We start from the raw sequence: 22,532 nt of genomic DNA, 5'->3' as shown, positions 1-22,532 counted from the left end.
TTCAGGGAAGTTACATACACACAACCGTGCTCTCACCACTTGTATATCCCTAGGGGGAGTATGGAACGAAAAAAGTCCTTCCAGTTGTCTCCTTACAGAGGATGTACTAGGGAGATGACCGTTTGTGTGATAAAGAGATACCACATATTCATGCAGTCTGACTGTGTTGCACTATGATGTTGTCCACATATATATAGCATGCAGACTCGAGAGGATATGAGTCCCTTCACAAGCTGTTAAGGTATTGGTGCTACCACCGACAGTTCCCCCTATTCCCCAATGGCCGTATCCACATCGTGTTCACGAGGAGCACACAGGGGGGGATGGGTCCACACCTCGTCAGGAATCCAGTGCGGAGCAACAACAGCAGATCTCTCTGTAATGACCTTCTCCAGCCCCTCCACTCAAATTCCCCAGGGACATATTTGGTTGTTTCTTTCATGAATTTAGTATTGGGGAAGGGATTTTGGGCTGGTTCGGCATAGCCCTGTACCAACCATCCAATTTGTCATATTATATTGTATATGTTCCCCTTGATAATCTCTGAACAAAAATGTTTTTAATTATTTATTTTTAATTTTTTTATTTATTATTTGTGGGTTTAAATGTAATATGTAGATAGTATTCCGCATTGCATTATAATTTAATGCCACAAGATAGAGCCATAGAGTATAGCGTGGTAGGATTTGTTCGGTAATTTTCCCAATAGAGGTAGATGAGTCAGTTAGCAGTTGCAGAAATCATATATACAGTGGAATGAACACAGGAGGGAACTGTTCCCCTGAAGATGTTCTGACTGTGAAACATGTTGGGGGGTCTGTACCCACGACATAATTTCCGCTGTTTAAGGCACACAGCTACCTTAGGAGGCAGGAAGTGCAGGGAGATAGTAAGAGTAGCGTTTTTTTTTACTGTCTGTGCAATGTTAGTGCATTATTATGCTGTTACTGAATTAATTATTTAATAAAGAGGTATTATACTATGTGCAGTCTTTTTGATATCTTTTTATATTCTTTTTTTTGGTGGCTAGGAAACACTTGGAGAGTGGTATTAAGGTTGTTGAACCAGAGACAAAGGAGTAGGAGGTGTGTACAAAGAGCAATTGACTCCTGAGCTTAACAGGTGGCCTTGCGGCTAGTATCCCAAAAATAATGTGATTTGGGTCTGATTGAAGTTATTCCGGCTGTGCTGCCACTCTCAATGGGTCGTGGTAACCCAAACAGGTTCTGCAAAAGGAATGGACAGAGGGCGCACCAGCCTAGCGCATTATCTTTAAAACAATTTATTGTAGACATACGTACACATTATACTCACAAGGCAATAGTGAAACAAATATGAGCAATATCCACTGGGCATCATCTGCTGCCGCAGGCCGTGGAAGGCTGTGGACCTCCAAAAAACAGCTTACGTGTTTCAGGGTTTTCCCCCTTCATCAGAGTAGGAGGTGTGTAATTGGATACTTAGAATAAAGCACAATGAGACCTTCTTATTAAATTAAGAGGATGCAATATTTGGTGAGAGTTTAGCACTTAGGACATGTGTAGTGGCACAGCAGAATGTACTATTATTGACGTTTGTTCAATTTGCACTGGAGTGTTTACAGCAAGACACCTTGACAGGAGTGGCAATTTGCACTGTTATAAAGGATATTATATATGTAATTTTATGTTGGACTGAAAATGGAGGAGCACTCTAATTATATGAAAGCACCATTTCATTAATACTGTTTTGGAATCATCGTGATAATTTTATATATGGAAGAAGGTAGGTGTAGTTGAGAGGGAACCAGACTGATTTAAACTTTGTGGAACATCACAGAAGATTGCAAAGAGAAAAAAAATGCTTGAATTGTAGATAACAGTAGAAAAATTGTTAAGGTAAACCTGTTTTAGACTGTAGGCCTGCAAAGATTTGGAGTTTATGTGTAACAGTATGGGTCAGGTGTTTCAGATGAAATTAATTAGCTTGGGCCCACAGCAGCATTTGCGCATGTGATAAACTGGGTTATAAAGAACATTAGTCGAGAGAGAGCAAGAAGGTGCGCCTTTCCCAAACAATCAGAGTGAACGACATGGGTGCAGTAAGCTTCAGTGTCTAAGGGACAGAATTAGTGCTGGTCCATTACAAAGAGCTTGGGTGAATAGGATATAATTGACTCATTTGTATCCCCATCCAACTGTTAGAGGGGGCTCAAAGTAACTAAGATCTTATGTTTTTCGTAAGTGACATAATAGAATCAAATTATTATCTAATTATGTCAGGAGCCACCCCTCAATTTCAAAGAGAATAGGACAGTACTAGCGATTCTATGTGAACTATTATTCAAATTAAAATTAGCAAATGATCTCTGCAATCCCCATACCTGAGACAACTGAGAGGGTTTCAAAGAGATATCGTAGAACAATTTCTGCCATCTTAAGCACATTGATTCAGCTCAATAGAGATAATTATACAGTAGGTATATTTTATCAATGAGCTATGAATCTCCCAAATCAAGGGAAGCAAATGCGGTTTAAATTGGGTCAAATAAATTGTAGTGATATAAGTACCTAAATATTTAATATAATTTTGACAGCAATGGTAGTGGTACTGTTTGTAGCTTTTACGAATGAGAGTTGTTTGGAGGGAATATGTATTGCGTCCATTTTGTAGTTAGCAATATCATTAGAAAAAAGACATAACCTATATTCTTTATTTTTACCACTAATTTAATTTATATTTGCGTTAGCGCATATGGCTTTGGCAAGGAAGACACAGTATAAAAAGCAAAGGTGATAATGGACACCCTTAACGCATGCCATTATACATTGGAAAGGTAGAGAACAGAAAGAATACCCTGAGAAGGGGGAGAAGAATATGATACCTGGATTGTTGTAAAAAAAGGGCCCTATATGTTGTAGTATAGAACACATGCATGGTCACCCTAATCTAATAAATGCTTTTTGAGCATCTGGACTTAACAATAGGGATGGCATATTAGCTTTATTCACTATTTCAATCAAATCAATTGGCCTTTATTAATAAGCCATGGAAGTAGTAATGACAGCCGAATAGTTAATGTTTTTGTGAATATTTTGTAATCTGAATTAAGTAATGCTCTGGGCCTATAATTTGCTAGAAAGCTGTATTTTTATTGGGTTCTGATATAACTGTATTATATGACTGTAAAAATTGAGAAAGATGTATTTCCCCTTTGAATATGGAGCGGTAGAGTTTCAAAAGGTGAGGGCTAATATAGGTAAAAAAATGTTTATAATAAATATAAGGTAGACTATCAGGTTCCAAGGATTTATGAAGAGGAGGTTGTTTACCTACTGCAGAGAGTTCCTCTAGGGTGACATCTGCATTAAGAGGAGCCAAATAGAGGACAATTTGGGCAGTCTAAGGAAAGACATACAGTAAATATATCAAACGCCCCCGACTGAAAGGGAGGATGGACATCTGAGAATAGGCAGTTGTACAGTTTACTAAAGTAGTCCCAAAATGTTTTGGCAAATGATTGTGGGTAGTATTAGGGGATACCATCAGACTGAAATAAAAATTCAGGTGTGGATTGATTCAGCCTGGCCATCAGCTTATTAGCGAGCATTCTCTGTGATTTATTATTTTGATATGATTATAATTATTATGAGTATTTGTAGAATTTATGTTTAGCCCACAGGAGAGATTTCTCCACCTATTTCATGTCTATTGCCTATTCTGCAAAGAGGTAACAGTGCGAAGAGGAGCTACTGTGGAAGCTCTGATTAGCTGGGATTCCAGCTGTTGCAATAGACGAACAAGATTAAACTTACATGTGTCATCTTGTTTTTGTGGAGTGCCAGCTGAAATACGTACATTGACCTCTGAAAAATGCTTTATTAGCTTCCCATGAAGTAGACACTTTGGACACTGGGCCTGCATTCAATTGAAAGAATTCAATAAGAGCCATAGGGAGCTTCTCTTAAATGTTTACATATCTAAAGGCTAAGATAACATTTTCGGGCAGAATTTTAATAATAAATAGAAGTATTTTCTAATGTCATTTCTGGCCAAGCCATCCAATGTTCTTATCTCTCACTTACGGCTAATGGAGGAGTTTTCAACAGGACACTGAGGCTGAGGTAAAGCCTGGTCTAGGACATTTAAAAAAGCTTTTTTGTGTGCAAAAGATGTACATTAATGGTATATTGATACACAAGGAAGCTGGAATTTAGGAAAATGAGGTAGACAGTTTAGTGTGCTGCATGGCTGGTAGTCTTCCTGTTAAATCCCTTTCATTACTATGTAGTGACAATATCAGATTAAAATCCCCCCCATCAGTAGTGTAGGGCCTAGATTGTAAAGGCAACCTGTCTAATGTCGGCCTAAGGGATCCATGTGTGGCAGCAGAGAATGACGGATGCCTAACACCAGAGCTCTGCCGCCACCCTGCTTTCCTCCGCTCCCACTAAGCCCATACTACTTACTTACTACTTAATCACCCAGGGGCACCCGATCCTGCCCCAGCACCACCTAGAGCTCCCTAATGGGTAAAATTGGCCAGAGGGACCCCCACCAATGGAGCCATTCCAATTGCGGCCTGCATCCCCGGGTTCTTCTGATTGAATCCCACATTATGTCAGCCATCTCCTGTGTCTTATTTAACAGATGATATTCTGAATGAAAAACTACAGGTACATTTATGAAATATTAGTACACCCAATATCTCTCTGGCTGTGGGGAAAATTGCTAAGGAATTAAGGGGGAAAATTGCCCTGGTTGGGGAATGCACCGATCGCTAGTTCTGGAGAAGGAAAATCTTTATTTGAAACACATCCTCCAATTACAACTCCAACAGGAGGACTTGGAAAATTTGGAGAGACTACAAAATCTCTGTATTAGGGGAGTTCTGGAATCAAATGGGGACACTTATTTTCACCAATATCTAGTGGGTTTATTTACAACTTTAGCCCCCAATATCCCTGATATTGACTGGCACCTAGACCAGACACACAGGTTATTGGTCCCACAACCACCAACAGGAGCCCATCCGAGCGACAGATTTCACTACTATGTCAGTAAAGAGGCCCTTGTAGTTTCCACACACAATAAATCTACAATCGGCTACAAGGGGAAAAAAGTTCATATTTACAGGGACTTGTTGCCTTGGATCCATGCTAAATGAAACTCTCTTAGACCCATCACCCAACACCTCCAGTAACATCAGGTTTCATACAGATGGGGGTTCCCTTTCATGCTAATTGTCACTAAGGATGGGTCTCGACACAGCATCAATTGACGATAGCCCTGAAAGAATTTAAAGCGTCCAAAGCAGATGTAATCATGGAACAGGAAAAACATTTCCCCAAGGAAGATTTCTTTAGGTTTGCTTCAAAGCACTTCTCTCATTTATATCTCTCTTCTGACCCCTCTAGGAAAATCATTCTAATCAGAACACTTGTTCAATAAGGGTGCTATCTTCCTCCACTGAATAACGAGGACTCTATGTTTTATTAGATTGTAAATCACTGGTACCCCACTCATTCTATTGAATGTACAGTATATGCTCCTAATTCAGGGCAAATTAAAATTCTTACTTAGGCCTTTGCCAAGACTCTTTAAGCCTCATATCTGTTTCCTTTTGGGGGGGGGTTAACCTACTTATGGCTCAGACGAAAGGTAGACAAGCCCTAATAGATCAACTTTTATCTTACAAGATTTATAGGCTACCTCTTTTTGTAGACTGATTGGAGAATATTATCGTTTTGGCACTTGGAGGGTTAAACAACACCATGTTTGCTTGGATTTTTACTACAATATAAGTTTGTTATTTCATCCGGTCTCCGAGTGTTAATAGCCGCCACACCACACTGCACCTCTGGAGGCTTTTAGAAGGTGGGAGGGGCCAAGAGCACCAGCTGGGGACCCAAAGAGGAGGATTGGGGCTGCTTTGTACAAAACCATTACACAGCCGCCCTGTAGATGTGTGAACTGGCTCCATTGAGAGCCGGGTACACTCTCCTGTCATGCCAATTCCGACTAGTGTGAACCCAGCATAAATGTTTATAGAGTATATAGGTTTGTAAGTACGATCCTTTCCCAAAAATGCTCCTGTACGGTCATAAAAACATGTAAAAAACACATGAACACAAAAAAGCCTCACATTTGCCTACATATGCTATGTTCAAGGGTGAGTGGGTCTAAAAGTAAACTACAATGCAAGTAGAACTAGAGGAAAAACATTTTATTCATTTTGGATAGAATAAGGGAAGGTTATAACCCCTGATCATTTTTTTTCCCATCTGTGTCCCATTGGGGAGATTTATCTTCACCTCCTTTCCCATAGCCAGAACAGGAAGGGAGAGGAAATCCGTGAAAATTAAGAGAATCCCTTGGGCACCCCAGAACTAGTTTATCCATTTAAATTACTTTTCTTTTTTTTCTGGAGACAGCCCAAAAATTTGGGATTTTCTTCTTTCATTTATAATTTTAAATAGGGCAATTAGAGAAGGCGAATCTCCATAATGGAGGCACAGACAACAATTAAAACTGACAAGTGTTCTAATCCATCTCCACTATAAAAAAAAACCCAAGACAAAACAAAAAAAAAAAAACAGTTTTGTCTTTAGTTAAACTTTAAATAAGTACATATGTCGATTTTTTTTATTGTTTATCTTAAACTAATCTTTTATATAACTTTTAATTTGTAACTACTTTTGATTTCTAAGTTCCATTAGAATATTACATTATGAAGATTTGCAGATTCTCCCTCTAGTGGTTATCTTTATTAAAAAAAAAAAAAGTAATGCTAAGAATTATTGAAAGTACTTTTTTCAGCAATTACAAAATGGAAGCAAGGTTCCAGAACCAGTTGTATTCACAAACACAACAATGATATCTGGAAATATGACAGTCAGGCCTCAACAGAAGCAATAGCATACCTGCCTTTAAATGAATTTATAGGACATTTCTAAATGCATATACATGTGATGATTTTTATAGGGATCAATAACACTGTGCATTTACCTGGGTTTAGGTGTATTAAAGATACCTGCATTTAGAGAAAATTAAAATCTGTGCTCGCAGGGAACAGAGTACTTTTAACATTTCCTAATGCATGAAATCATCACATGAAAACGTAAGTACATTTAAAAGCAGGAGAAAGGTATCTGGTTAAATATAGAGTTTGCATATATTTCCCATTATCGGAAATTAAAAAAAAAAAATTCTAAATCCAAGAGGCTTGCGTGAGTGTAGCCTTGTACTGGGCAAATGATTTATATATCATTTCCTCATCTTTTTAGAACTGAAACTATTTAGCTGTCAGCTCATCGCTTGAATCCCAGTTGATTCCAGTGAATTGTGTGAAATGAGTTGTTAGCGGCCCTGCCGACACCACCTGGCTCGACAAACTTTGATTGAGAAAAATCTAATTCCCCCCAAACAGTGAATGCAGCCAATGAGCTGCAGACACTGTTCAGGTCTTCTGCAAGCTACATGTGCTTACTGTCAAAACACAATAGCTGGCAACGGAAAATTCATCCATCTACAGTACACTGTTTAGTGTGGATGGTGGAATCTGTGGATTTTGTGTATGGCAGGCTTTATTGTCCACAGTTCATATGCAACATATCTTCAGAAATCTTCCCATATCTTTACTCTTAGTAGGAAAAGTGAACAGAACTTGTTTAACAATTGCACTTCACAAGAAGACCCACTTCAAATGCTAGATCATAGTCTCATCCCCTGACCTTGTAACCAAAGTTAACATAAAGGACTCTTTAGAATATTGCACATTTTTCAAGAACAGATGCTCGTAACGCTTCCATCAGTTCCTTAAAGCGGAGTTCCGGCCTCGGGGGTGAATTTTAGATAAAAATACCCCCGGGACAGTCAGGGCTAGTGCATTCCATAATGGATAGCCTCTGTACTGTCCCGGGTCACACTTACCTTTTGGAAGAAATACTTACCTTTAAAATTTCTTCTCCAGTGCTGCTATCTCAGGTGTGGGCAGCTGAAGCCAGCGCGTCCTCTTCTGCCTCCTCTTCGATGACGTCAGAGTCCCAGAATGCCCTGCACCGGCCCCGCTCGTCACTTCCGGTGCAGGCGTGGCATGCCCAGAAGCTGTTTAGCAGGGAATGCCGCTCCTGCAGCGGTAGTGACGAGCGGGGCCGGTGCAGGCGCATTGACTCCTGGGAGCAATGACGTTCAGCTCCCAGGAGTCATCGCAAGCCGTAAGTGACGGCGCGGGCGGCGGCCGCAGCGGGAGGAAGTGGAAGGAAGGTGAGTATATTTTCTTCAAAAACAAGGTAAGTGAACAAAAAAATATTAATTTGGGAGCATCCATTTCTTTTTCAGGTGACCCTCAGCAAGCGGATGGCCCAAAATTTTTTTTTTTTTTCGATTTTGAGGTCGGAACTCCGCTTTAAGATGTTCATAGCCCAAATGTGCTGCTGCAATAGTTATACCTCTCCACATCCTATTGCTATTTCAGTCATAATCACTGAGCTTCTTTAAATAGCCTCTAACCTAACAACATTTGGATTTGCAACTGTCAGAAAGGTTCCATTGTAATTAAAGCAACAAACTTTAATCATCAACCCTTTAGGTTACAATGATCATGTATAAGAGGGCAAACTCAAAATACTCCAGGTGGTCCTTGTGTTGGATTGGGTCCAGATAATGTCTAAGTAGTTAGGTCGAAGTGCTTGATATTTTATGTACTGAACAAATACCGGTGCTGACTGGGACACATTATTGGTGTTGTGGCCATTGGCTGGAAGCATAGAGAGCAGTGGGGGATGCAGGCATCTTACACTGTTTAAAGTGTTGGATATTAAAAATTGTTTGTCTGGCATTGTTCTGCAAAATGAGTGAAGATCCGAGGCATGGATGGTAGGGCTTACCATTATTCTTCTTTTACAGTTTTTTTCTTTTTCATTTTTTTTTGCATTAGAACTCTGATTTGAGCTTTAGCACTGGTGGTTTTGAGGTGATATGTAATGCAGCTACTATTTAGAGCAAAACAGGGACTGTGCACATTATTTAAAGCTAAACGTCAGCCAAACAGCTAAATACACAGACAATATACATATAGGAGAGTTGTTTTACCTTCCAAAGTTTTGTATTTCTGTCCTTCCAGTACTGAGACTTATACAGCTCTGGCACACCACACGGCAATGTCTGGCAAGGAAAGAGACCGGATCTTTCTACAACACTTATGGATCTTCATTTCACCTCTAACTGAACAATGAAAGGAGAAGCTGCCCATTGATGAGCTTATTTCCTCAACACTCAGCTCAGAATGCTCTTTGCACTGCAGCACTACTGATCCTGTGCTAATTCTCCAGAGTTCTGCTGTGCAAGACCTTTAATAGGCTGATACCAAATCAAATGCAGGTACTTACACTGCTTTAATTTAAAAAAACATTTAAGGGTGTATTAATGAATACATACAGTAGCTGCCTTACTGAGTGCCTTTCATATTTGCCTGGAGTTCAGCTTTAATGCCTCCATTTGGAATTATCCTTCAAGGAACTGGCATACAGTTAACATTTTTCCTCCTGCACCCAGACATTTACCACCTGTTCCCACCTACCCCATGCTGAAAAATATGGCATGAATTGTGAAAGAAAATGTATTTTACACTTTTCATATTTTTACTGTTGAGTAAATGAGCCACACCTTGCTAATTGTAATAAATAGAGTAGCATATAATTGTGTTTGAGGTGTTTACCTATTCTAATAATAACGAGGTTCCTAAAAAATTGTAGACAGCAATCTTTGGCTAAAAGAGTCAAATTTGTTAAACACGTTTTTTTTTTTTGTTTTTTTAGCAAACTTTAAAGTTGAATTTGCATTTGGCGATGTTATAAATTAATTTGAAATTAGAGCATGCTTACCATCTATGGACAGATATGTTGGACATAAATAAAGCAGACCTAGCCTTGGAGGTACTTATTGATGTTAAGGTATAACTAAAGGCAAACATTCTTTTAGTTAGATAGAGTGGAGAGGGATTAGAACACCCGTCAGGCTCTTCTTGCTGTCTGTGCCCCCATTATGCAGATTCACCCTCTCAATTTGTCCTGGTGATAATCACAGAGAGTGAAAGACAATCACAAATTTAGGGTTGTCACCAGAACAAGAATAGGGGAGGTTTAACAATGGAATATTTCTGATAGTTCTGATGACCCTGGTGGCAACCAGGGATTGCCTCACTTTAGAGGGATTTCCTCTCACTTCCTGTTTTAGCTATGGGACAGGAAGCAAAGAGAACTTCAGCCAATGGGGCACAAATCCCCAAATAACTAACAGGGCTTATAACCCTTTGGGTTCTACTTTAAGCATGGGAAGTAATTTAAAATCAGTATTGTTCATATTCCCATCGCACACACTTGGATACAGGCACACCTCGAGCAGGTGTTGCAGCGATCACCAGCTGGACACTGGATAAATGACAGATATATAAACATGTTCGCCACCACACCATGGATCTTGTATAGTAGTCCAAAACTTTTTATTGAGAAAAGATTACATCACAATAAGGTAAGTGCACATACCTGACGAAGGGGTCCTGTGTGGCTCTGAAACGTTGCACTTACCCTGTTGTAATGTGATCCTTTTGCAATAAAAAGTTTTGGACTGCTATGCAAGATCCATGGTGTGCTGGTGAACATCAAACATCCATCACTGGAGGTAGAAACATAATTGATTGGCTAATACCCCAAATAAATATATAATATCACCAGCCAAAGCTCCAAAGAGGGCCTGTACCTGGGTCTGCAGTATTTATATTAGCAGGGACAGTTTAAGATTACCAGTTCTGTTGGCTTTCAGCTAATCATTGCAGGGAAACCTTTTTACTGCTGTACACTATATAATTTTTTGCACATGCTTATCCGATTGGACTGATTTCATACACTTTAAAATTGTTGCTCTTCTAGCACTGCACTGTTTTTCTGTCCTTAGATTCAATATTGTTTTGTCATGACAATTATTTGCCTATATACACACTATATATATATATATATATATATATATATATATACACACACACACACACACAATTATTATATTCAAGATAATCACCAGATCAAGAACCTTTTTGAACATTGGAATAAATATATTTCTTATAATTCTACTTCCAGTGAGGGAAGTCTAATTTTATTGTTTTTTTATGTAGGGGGTGATTTTGATAATGCATATGAAGGTTTTGTAATCTTATATTTGTATTGAATGAAGACTGAGTTACAATTTCAAGAGCTGTGCAGCATTGTATTGTTGTGGATGAGATCTGTTTGTGGTTCAGACTTGCTTACTGTATTTAGGTGAGTATAATATAGGTTTGCTGTATATTATGAAATGTTAACAATTTATTCATTCAGGTTTTTGATAGGTCCACAATTATATTTTAAAGGGTTTTTGCAACTTGTGTTGGAGCATTAATATTTTTCTTCAGCGGAGCATTCTACCTTCAGTTCTGGAGCAACAAAATAAGCACAGTGTTGGTTCGTGCTAATTTGTTCCTGGGCTAGTGGGAGGACATAATCGCTTTTTCCTGGAAACATGACCTCTTATACAGCCCACATACAGATGCAGAACAGATATTGATGATGTCGTCATTCTTTGGGATGGTTCCAAGACACTTTTCTGTGTTTTTGCAACTTAAAAAAAAAAAAAAAAACATTGTCTGAAATCAGTTGTTATCCTTTGATTTCGTAGTCCTTACAAGTTGTAGAGATTAAATTGGGAACCTATGGACTATAATTGTCTACAAACTCAAAATAATAAAAATAAAACAGTACTCAAATTTTCCTAAAGAAGTACTAAGATACAAAAATAAGAATCACTACATACCTTGCTTATTAAGGTCATTGAAGGTTAATTGGCCCAAAAATATTTTGCCTTTAAAGTGGAGCGGCACCCATTTTTTTTTTTTTAGTTTTAGATCAAAAAAGTTTTAGATCCTTTCTAAGGTTTCTATTCTTGTGTTTCTTCTGATGATACTTACGCTCACTTGCTATCTCATTGACACCCTGATATTAAACATGTTTTCCTTCTTTGGAAGGCACCCATTGCACCCCCTTTGGGAGAGTCCACTAAAATTTTTTTTTACTAGAAAAAGGCAAAAGGGAGTTTAGGCTTGATATATTTAATCAAGGTGGGTTTTAAACATTTATCCTTCATTAGTTATCTTTGTATACCTTATTTGCAGTCTGTTGCATTTATAAGACATCTTTATTTAAGTTATTCTATGAAAGACCTCCTTTACTCCCAAGGCTTTTACTCACTCATGCAAGCTCCTGGCAGATTTACACTGTGTTGGCCATGGAAAGCCACAGAGCAGTTGGTGGAAGCTTTCCCAGCACAGACAAACCTCATTCCTTCCTTCCTATTATGAGTCTTTATATCATTAGATCTGTCAAGGCTGTAGACAGGTGAGTAATGGAGTTTGGGTGGTGTCAGCAGTGGGAAGTAATTTTAGGGTTAAAAATAGTAAAAGTGTGATGCTGCAACCCACATTCAAAATTCAGGTGATAGGATAAGGTGTCGTTGCCTATTCCAGGACAAATGCTGCGCATACAGCCCAAGAGAAGTAAAAGTTCAGAAACTCAATGGAACATGAAATAAAATTCATAAAGCTTGATTCATGATCCAACAAGACACAATGAGCATCCATTACACTCTATGTAGGGTCACAGCTTCGATTTCAGACAGAGGAGGATCTGCTACATGGCCTTTAGAGAGTGCCTGTGTCCTACTCTGTTGCAGACTGTGTGCATGAAGTAAGGGGACAAGCATTGTCAGTCACCCCTTCAAACATTTAGGACCTACTCTATGAATGAGGGGTTTTAGGGAGGGTACGTTTTCACTTAATCATCGGAGTTAAGATGAATGCTGGGGAATATTAATCACATTGGAGAGGTTTGGATATGCCTTTTGATTTATGAGACGCTTAAAAAAGTAATAATTTGTATAATTTTCATATGAATTGTTGACATCTCTTGCAACATAATTATTCTGTTGGTTACAGCAGGAATTGGAGTTGAGATAGTAAAATCAGGAATAAAAACTGGATAATACCAATTGTTTAAAAAAAAAATGGCTTTGAGAGGTTGAGCTATGTCTAGATTTGATATAAGAAAACTCTGCCGTAGATAGATATTCCACCCAGTCATTCTGAACAAAACATCAAAGGTACTGCTCTAAAGTTTGATTGGTCCTCTCGGTCTGACACAACGTCTTCAGGAATTCCATGTAGTCTGAAGACTTCTCGAACCATCAACTCTGCATTTTTTTCTGAAGAGGGTACCCCCTACACTGGTATAAAGTGAGCCATCTTGGTGAGGCAGTCACCGACTACCAAGATAGTGGTAATTTCTGTTGAGGGGGGGGGGGGGGAATCGACCACAAAGTCCATAGAAATGAACCTGCATGGTCTTGATGGGATAGAGAGTGGTTGGAGCTTGGGGTGTCTTATTGTGTGCACAGGTCAGGATCAAGGCTACATACCTTTTAACATCTTTCTTGCACCCAGGCCACCAAAAGGAACGTGATAAAAGTTCCTCTGTTTTGGAAACTCAAAAATGTCCAGCAAGTTTTGAGTCATGAATCAACCGGAGGACTTCAACCCGAGCAGATTCAGGTACATGGAGGCGATGTGTTTGAGTCCAAAAGCCATTTATGTACTCAAGGTTGATGTCCATAGGAGGATTATTGAGGAGTCATTTTCGCACCCTTCTTTGAGGAGACTCAAAAATGCCTTTGAACTTGTGGCAGTTCTTTTGAGGCAGGATAGTGTATTCAGAGTTGCTTTCCCCGGAAAGGCCCTGACAACATCCGTGATAAGGCATCAGCCTTATCATTTTTTGACCCAGGTCGATACGAGATAATAAAATTACCGTATTTTCCGGCGTATAAGACGACTGGGCGTATAAGACGACCCCCCCTAATTTTCATCTACCGGTAATACTTATACTTAGGTTACCTTGGAGATATTATACTCGGCGTATAAGACGACCCCCTATTTTTGGGTGATTTTTTTGAGGTTCAAAAGTAGTCTTATACGCCAGAAAATACAGTAAATCTAGAAAAGAACAGCGACCAACATGCTTGCCTAGAAGACTATCTTTTGGCAGAACATATGAATTCAAGAATTTTGTGATCAGTGAGAATGGTCACATGATGCTTAATACCTTCCAGCAGATGCCTCCATTCGGAAAAGGCTTTTTTATTGCCAGTAACTCTTTATTCCCTATGTCGTAATTCCTCTTGGCTGAAGACATTAAACGAGAGAAGTAAGCACAAGGATGAAACTATATCTTTTTACCGCTTTGTTAAGAAAGGATAACTCCCACAGCAGAATCAAAAGCATCCACTTCCACTACAAAAGGTAGCTCAGGATTGGTATGTACCAATACTGGTGCAGAAGTGAAGAGTCTTTAACTTAGCAAAAGCAGGTGACCACACGAAGGGCACCCCTTTTTTTGTCAGCTGTGTAATCGGAGCTATCACCTTAGAGAAATTTCTTATGAATTTCCTGTAGAAGTTGGCAAACCCGAAGAATACTTGAATTTCCTTAACGTTTCCAGAGACAGGCCAATCTACTACTGCTTTAACCTTCTCAGGATCCCTTGCTTACTCCACATTGAGAAAAAATAATATACCTCAGAAACTGGATCTGGGTTTGTTCAAACTCACATTTCTCCAATTTGATGTAAAGTCGATTCTGCCTTAATATTTCAAGGACAGTGCAAACATGCTTGTAATGCTCCTCCAGGTTATCAGAAAAAATTAGGATGTCATCCAGATAAGCAATTACAAACTGATCCAACATATCTTGAAAAACATTGTTGATGAAGTGTTGAAAAGTTGCCAGGGCATTGCAAAGACCAAAAGGCAACACCAAGGACTCAAAATGTCTGTATCTGGTTCTAAAGGCAGTTTTCCATTCATCTCCTTGACAAATACGAACAAGGTTATATGCCCCTCGTAAGTCAAGCTTTGTAATAATTTTGGCAGAATGAAGTTGTTCCAACATTTCAGAGATCAACGGTTTTTAATAGTAATTTGACCTTGCTGGTGCATTATAACTACCTTGTGTCTTGTTGCTGTGTTCAGTGTTGCCATGGTGTGTGACCTGTGACATGAAAGTGTCTTCCACAACCTCACCTTAGTGGCAGAGTTTGGCTGTTCCTCATCCAGTTTTAAGCCTCCTACACAGCTGTTTCTGTTTCAGATAGTGACTGTGTTTCAACCTACATATGAAATTGGTATAACTGATTATTCATACACCTGTCTCTAACCCTAAAAAATCCCAGACTTTGTGCAAGTGTACAAAGTGTGCCAGTGTAAATATCGAAGCTGGTTTTAACCACTTCCCGCCTGCCCTATAGGGAATTAACGGCGGGAAGGTAGTTACATTATCCTGACCAGACGTCATATGGGGGCGCACAGAGCGGCGATCAGTGCTGCAGTGTGTCACTCTGACACACCCCATCTCCGATCTCTGTAAAGAGCCTACTGACGTAGGCTCTTTACCATGTGACCAGCTGTGTCCAATCACAGCTGGTCACATAGTAAATAGGAAGTGCCGTTGATCAACTTTCCTCAGTTTGTGCCTGACAGGCACGAGTAGAGGAGAGCCGATCTGCGGCTCTCCTGACAGAGGGGGGTCTGCACTGGTAATCAGAGCATTGATTACCAGTGCAGACCCTTGGGGGGGGGTGCCACTAGAGCAACCAGGGATGCCCACCTATGACCCCAGGGATGCCCACCCATGACCCCAGGGAAGCCCACCATGGCCACCAGGGATGGCAATCGGGGTTCAGGGAGCCCGCCAGTGCCGTCCCCATCAGTGCTGCTCGCCAGTGCCCTCACCATCAGTACTGCCCACCAGAGCCCATCATTGCCGCCCATCAGTGCCACCCATCAGTGCCAATCAGTGCCCATCAGTGTCCATCAGTGCCACCTATCAGCGCTGCCTATCAGTGCCCATAAGTGCCGCCCATCAGTGCTGCCTATCAGTGCCCATCAATGCTGCCTATCAGTGCCCATCAGTGCAGCCTATCAGTGCCCACCAATGCTGCATATCAGTGCTACCTATCAGTGCCACATATCAGTGCCCATCAGTGCTGCATATCAGTGCCGTCTATCAGTGCTGCATATTAGTGCCACCCCATCAGTGCCACCCCATTGGTGCTTTCTCATCAGTGCCTGTCAGTGCGGCCTCATCAGTGCTCATCAGTGCTGGCAAAAACGTATCTATTTACAAAATTTTATAACATAAACAAAAAAACTTTTTTTTTTCAAACTTTTCGGACTTTTTTTATTTGTTTAGCAAAAAAGAAAAAAACCTTGCGGTGATCAAATACCACCAAAAGAAATCTCTTTTTGTGGGAAAAAAAATACATAAATTTGGTTTAGGTACAGTGTTGCATGACCGTGCAATTGTCATTCAAAATGCAGCAGCGCTAAAAGCTATAAATTGGCCTGGGCGGGAAGGGGGAAAAGTGCCCGGTATTGAAGTGGTTAAAGCCAATGGGTTTTGCACCACTGTGACCGGAGTCACTTTGGTTGGGGGGCCCGTGGAACCCAGCTTACGCTAGAGAGGTTGAGAAATCCCTCTCTCAGCTCCCTAGGCCCCTCTTATATGTAAGTCACCCTGTATCAATTAGGGACACAGGGTGACCAAGAAAATGATGGACAGCTACTTAATGGACAATGATAATGCAGTCTGGGACATCCAAACCTCCACTGGGATCCAAGGTCTGGATAGCAGAAAAGGGGAGGTACAGATACCAGCCACCATGGAAGAGGAATTCAGAAGGAGGTTGCGAGAGATGCGGATACGTGCTATACCAGTATCAGAGCAGGTCCTGCTAGGATGGTATGATTCAATCCACTTGGAGCGAAGGAAACGCTAGCCCGTGAGCAGCGACACCAGGCAAAAATTCTCCCCTCCATGCAGGAAAGGTACTGGTCCCAGTATGGATTGTGGGTGCTGTTTTTGGGAGATAAACTGCACAGGGAATGGAAAACTGAGTTAAGCAGGCTGGTCCAGGTGGAGATGTGGTTGGACTAGAGCTACATAGCTCTCTGCTGGTATGTAACCCAAGTCTGCCCATGGACAGTGGACGACAGCCCAATGGAAGGCTTTTGCTATGGAGGCCTTGGGCTGTTATTAGAGAAGCTGTCAGGGGACCCTAACTTTGGGAGTGATCTGGAGTGGTGGTTAGAGGAAATTATGGATTACAGAGTGTTAACTCACCTTGAATAACCTGTTTCTGCATAGGACGAGCTTGGATGGAAGAATGCGTCTGTCCAGCAGCTGGATAAAGCTATGGGAGAAGAGGAAGCCATCCTCATTTCCCAGCCACGGATCACAGATTTAATTGACTTTTCATCGGAGGATGTTATGGATGATAAGTCACCTGCCAAAGTGTTGGCACTGGGCCCAAGGGCCACCAGCATGTGCTCTGGACTTTCAGCAATTCCAGAGACTGGGGATGTCATAGACTATTCTGCTGAGGAGGAACAACCCAGTGAGCCTACAACAGAAGAGCAGGCATCCAGGCATAGCGCTGCTGATCTCTGCCTGCAACAATTGGGGACCTAGGAAGATGTGTGCAAGGCCATTGACTTTTCAGTTTACTTCTATGCGGAACAGCTGGCATCAGGGCCTAACATCACTGAGCTCTGCCCAACACCAACAGCAGCTTCACTCTCCCCAGAAGAAGAGGCAGCTGGCCTTTCTGCTACACCACTGACAATGACATGGGATTTTCTGCCAGCAGCATCTGTGGAGTTACAAAAAACATCTCCAGCTGAAGCACTGACAACTGGATAGAGGGTGCAAGACCTCTGCACAACACCTGCGGCAGTTCCGGAGGCCCAGGGTGAGAAGGTGTCTGTCACTACCCAGAAGCAGATCAGGATCCAGGGGGAGGAGGTTGTCGTCCTCCCTTCCCAACAGTCAGTCAGAGCAGAGGAAACTGTCTTCCCTCCTCAGCCAGGATCTGTGCACCTGGGAGATGGTACCAGAGAAAGGTTGTCCAAACAGCCAGATGAGGGTAAGGAAGATGGAGCAGCAGACTTCCCTTTCCAGCAGCAGACGGCGCCCCAGAATGATGACAGCAACCCAGCAGAAGAGCTGGCAACAGAACGGAGTGCTGCTGGCCTCTGTACTCAACTAACAAAGGATGGGTTAACTGAGAAAGTGGATGGGATTACAGTCTCCACCTGTATACCCCAGGGATGCTGGGCAGTTGGCCCAGACCCCCGACAGCCTGACGAAGTGGGCCCCGCCATCCTGTCTACTCTGCAGTGGCTGAAAGGACTCCGGGGAGAAGGGCCAGTCCATGCTTCTCCCCCGCAGCGGGTATGTTCTACGAGAGAGGCACAGGTTGGCTGGGTGAGTAATGCTCTTTACCATTTGTTTGGGGTACTGTGTGGGTACAGGCATTGGGAGACTGGAACTACAGACTAACTTTGAAGTCAACCCGTCTGGAGTCTCCTCCTGTGTTAGTCTCCTTCTGAAAGGGGAGAGATGTGAAGGGAGTCACATCTGTGGGGGGCCCGTGGAACCCAGCTTACCTTAGAGAGATTGAGAAATCCCTCTTTCAGCCCCTCTGCCCCTCTTATGTGTAAGTCACCCTGTGTCTATTAGGGACACAGGGTGACCAAGGAAATGATGGACAGCTACTTAATGGACACTAAGAACAGGGTTTGGATAACTTCAAATGGGACATTAATATTTATCAACAATATACCTGAAAGAATATATGAAGACTCTGGGACTCTAGGTCTAGGATCCATGTTAAAGGCCTAGCTGCCTATTGCCAATAGGGGACTGCTCTGCACAGTCAGATGCATAGCAGATGCTAATATCATCAGCTCAACCACCTGTCTTCCACACATTATTGATTGTGCTGATTTACTCACCTATTGTCTACTGCGGGGATGTGTTTACACTTATAATGATATGTATTGTACTTTTTGAGTTCGATGACAGCAAGTCTGCTAGTTAATTAACTCAAGTTAATTAAATCACTGTCTTCTGTTAGTTGCTAAGGTGAAAGTAGAATACTGTTTGTGTTGGTTGTTCTGTTTCTGTACACAATTTAATCTGCATATGATAATGTAATCAGGCAACTGACCTGGTGGAGTAATCCGATCAGGAGGGGGATGTCCTCCTGTGTGGTATATATTGTGTGTGAGTCTGTTCAAAAAAATTTGCTATTCCAGATCTATACAAGTTAAGTTTCGGCGCTGTAATATCTGATATCTATGTTCAAGACTGGAGGAAAGTGGGATACTGACGGAAGCCCACAAACACAGTGTGGGTCGTGGTTCCATTACACACACCAAGTATTGATTTCATTTTTCTTCTGTTCGCTCACTTTGCATTTTTTTTATAAATAAATAAAATAATAAAAAAATAAAAAAAACAATTAAAGATTTTTTTTTTTAAAAGCATTATTACTTTACAAATATTCTTTACACTGGCCTAAAACGTTTGCACAGTACTGTAAATATATATTTTTTAATTCAATAGAGAGGGGTATGGTGCAGTACTGGTTAGCTGGATAAGTCTTCACCATCTAAAAAGTCAATCTTATGGTGAAAGACCATAGGGTAAATGTGCAGCTGAAAGGAAGCTAATCCATCTCAGACCAAGGTGGTAGAAGCTGAATGGGTCTTATGGAAGCAGAAGCAATCTCCAAGGACCATATGGAAAGGAAAAAAAACAAAAAGGTGACTGAGTGTAGACTGTATAAAAAATGTTTAATAAGACAAGGGGTGTGCTATCAACTCACATTTTGTAGGCATCAAGATAGTCCTTAAAACAGTGAGTCCGCACTCGTGCTGTCTGTGGTGGTGTAGCCACTCATCTGGATCCAAGAGATGGCTTAATATGTGAAGGGAATCCTGAAGCGAGGGCTGGAACACTGCTTGAAGTGCAGCAGCAGGCGGGATGACATCACCAGATGTTATGCAATGCGTTTCCGAGCATGCACACTGGTGATGACAAGTCAGGCACACTCCTTTGTCAAGCTTTTAGGCTGGAATCGTTTCTGGATTCCCTTCACATTAAGAGCTGGCTCCTGGATTCGAATGAGCGGCTACACCTCCACAGACAGTGCAAGTGCGGACTCACCATTTTAAGTATTGGTTTGATGCCTGTTTATTGATCTTACACCCCTTGTCTAATGAAACATTTTTTATACGGTCTACACTCAGAGGCACCTTTTTGCTTTTTTGCTTTCTCTTTTTATTAACTAGCTAGTTTGGTCTATGGTCTATGTGGACAGCTTTACCCCGGATGCCTGCATACTTAGATGTGCCCGTTTTAATAATAAACCATGTTAGTTGCTAAATGTTGTTCCTTCATTAAATGTAACCATACACTTAGAGGCACCTCTCTTTTATACTTTTATATTTGTATATCAAGACATCGCTCGTTTACTATGTCAAAATTTATAAAAAAATGTTGCTTGTCTTGGTACAGCACAATATACACTGAGCAGTCATCAATAAATGTGGAAAAATATAGTTTCTTTCCTGGAGTTTCCTGGAGTTCATTTCATGAGCTGTCATGTTCTGCCAATAGTACATCTGGAAAAAGATTTCCTGGGCAGGGAAAGAGAAATGTGTTGAAGCATGGAGGGGGTAAAGTAGTGCATGTAGATTTGGGATAGTATCTGATTGGATGACAAGATAGAGATGTGCTTGTGGGTGAGGCCACTCGCAGTGCACATGCACAAGGGTACCTTTCCTCATGTGTATATGCTCAGCAATGCCCGGGACTACAATAGGTGGGGCCACGGTCATGTAAAGGTCAAGGGTATGGCGGTACCCTGGCTTAGGGATGAGCTGTACATCATGTGCAGCTGTGAAATATACAGAGTCCCTTTGTGAAGTTTTCTATCCCATGTTACTACACACCTTCCTCATTTTACATTGCATTTATGAGGGACACTGCTGAGCCCATGCCCTCTCTACCAGTCCGGTGTAACTCTGCCACAGTCCTAGCGACAGAATGGGGTCCCGCTGTGCAGCTAGCGCAGACTTCATGCGTGCACATAGTTAACTCCTTCTGCTTTCCTGTACCGTGTGGCTAGGTATATGGTCTATTCGTACCATGGGTATGGTCCCAGATACTTTTGGGGGAACTGACTGCTAGGGAGGAAGCCAAAACACCGACCCCCTTATTACTGGAGGACCTGTCATTTGCACTAGGTACCACACTTTTTGTCTGGCTGCTATTCTTTCACACCAGTTATTGATTACCCATGGCAATTGCTCTCTTGTTCTGACTCTTATGCCAAGTTAACCTTTTTTAGTGGCATTGCTTTTGTACCCCGTGTGTGCTTTACAGGCTAACTAACTAAATAAAGAAGTCTGCTTAGGCTCATACTTTCCTGAGAAGCAAAGTCCATTCAGCAAAAGTCCAGTAATGGTAGGTTCCAAGTCCAGGGAGAATCCTTGCAGGGTGGTCCAGAAGGGAGCCACATGCTTGAGTAGGACATAGCGCAGCAGTTCTTCTGTAAATCCAATATAGAAGAGAGGGAGCTCTGAGGCCTCTCCTAAATATTATGTGGCTTTCAGCAGGGGGCAGGACTCAGAAAGCCCAGGAAAAGAGTCTAGATACAGTTAACCCCTTCCCATCCTGAGCAGCCTGAACTGTCTGTATAACTACACAGTGCAATAAATACAACAGCAGAAATGCATTCAATGATACCCCACAAGCACCTGCCTACATGCTCTATTAAAGCTGAGTTAGCAAAGCATAGAGTTTTAAAACAGTAAGCTTACCTTATTTATGTAAAAAAATATATTTCACCAAATTTCACATAGGAGGGCAAAGGTCAGAGATTACACTAGGGGGGAAATACTGAGTAGATGCAAGCTTTTATACCCTCTCAATAAGTAGTGAACAATTTCTTACTCTGCTTTACTAAATGCCTTTATTGTCTCTCCATATTCCCATGGTTCCTATTTATCAACATTCTATCCACAGCTGCAAAGTCATAGTTTTTACTTTAAACAGCAGTTATTATCTTGAGAAGAAATCACACTGCTTAGGGCCCCTAGTCTGCTCCACCAAATCATGTTATTTTCTTTTTAATGCACTGTTTGAATTGGAAAAAAAATTAGGCATGTTTTCCAATGGTCCCCAAAGGGAAAGTAAACAAAGGCATTATCAAACTGAACTCTCCACAGCTTTATCCATTGACGTAAGTCATCCTATCATCATACTCAAATAGGAAATATTGTTACTTTTAGTAATTACAACATTGGATGTTGGTTGAGAAATAGTGCTTGTATCGTTGCATTGATTTAACTCTGGTATAACTTTTCCCATTAATCTAAAGCCCCCTAAATTGTTTGTTTTACAAAATCGTCTTTCCTGCTGTCACTCTGCTGTCTCTAATCCCTGTACTGAATTTAATTAAATTAATAGAGCAATTTTGTATTTTTACAACAATAATTACAGTTTCCTTTTCACCCAAATAGTTTTAGACAGTAGTACAAATAAATGCCCTAGAGGGTTAAGTAAGAGAACG

The 22,532-nt window shown here is 41.1% G+C and overlaps 1 protein-coding gene across 1 annotated transcript in view; it reads left to right on the top strand.

The window, feature by feature from the left end:
* Positions 1-22,532, top strand: part of OLFML2B (olfactomedin like 2B) — a 286,090-nt gene that overhangs the window by 43,956 nt on the left and 219,602 nt on the right. The window lies entirely within an intron of this gene.

This window comes from Pelophylax lessonae (genome assembly GCF_965119305.1).
Source record: "Pelophylax lessonae genome assembly, chromosome: 8".
NCBI classification, from domain to species: Eukaryota; Metazoa; Chordata; class Amphibia; order Anura; family Ranidae; genus Pelophylax; species Pelophylax lessonae.
The sequence above is the reverse complement of the archived record's forward strand: the minus strand, read 5'-3'. Positions and strand labels throughout refer to the sequence as shown.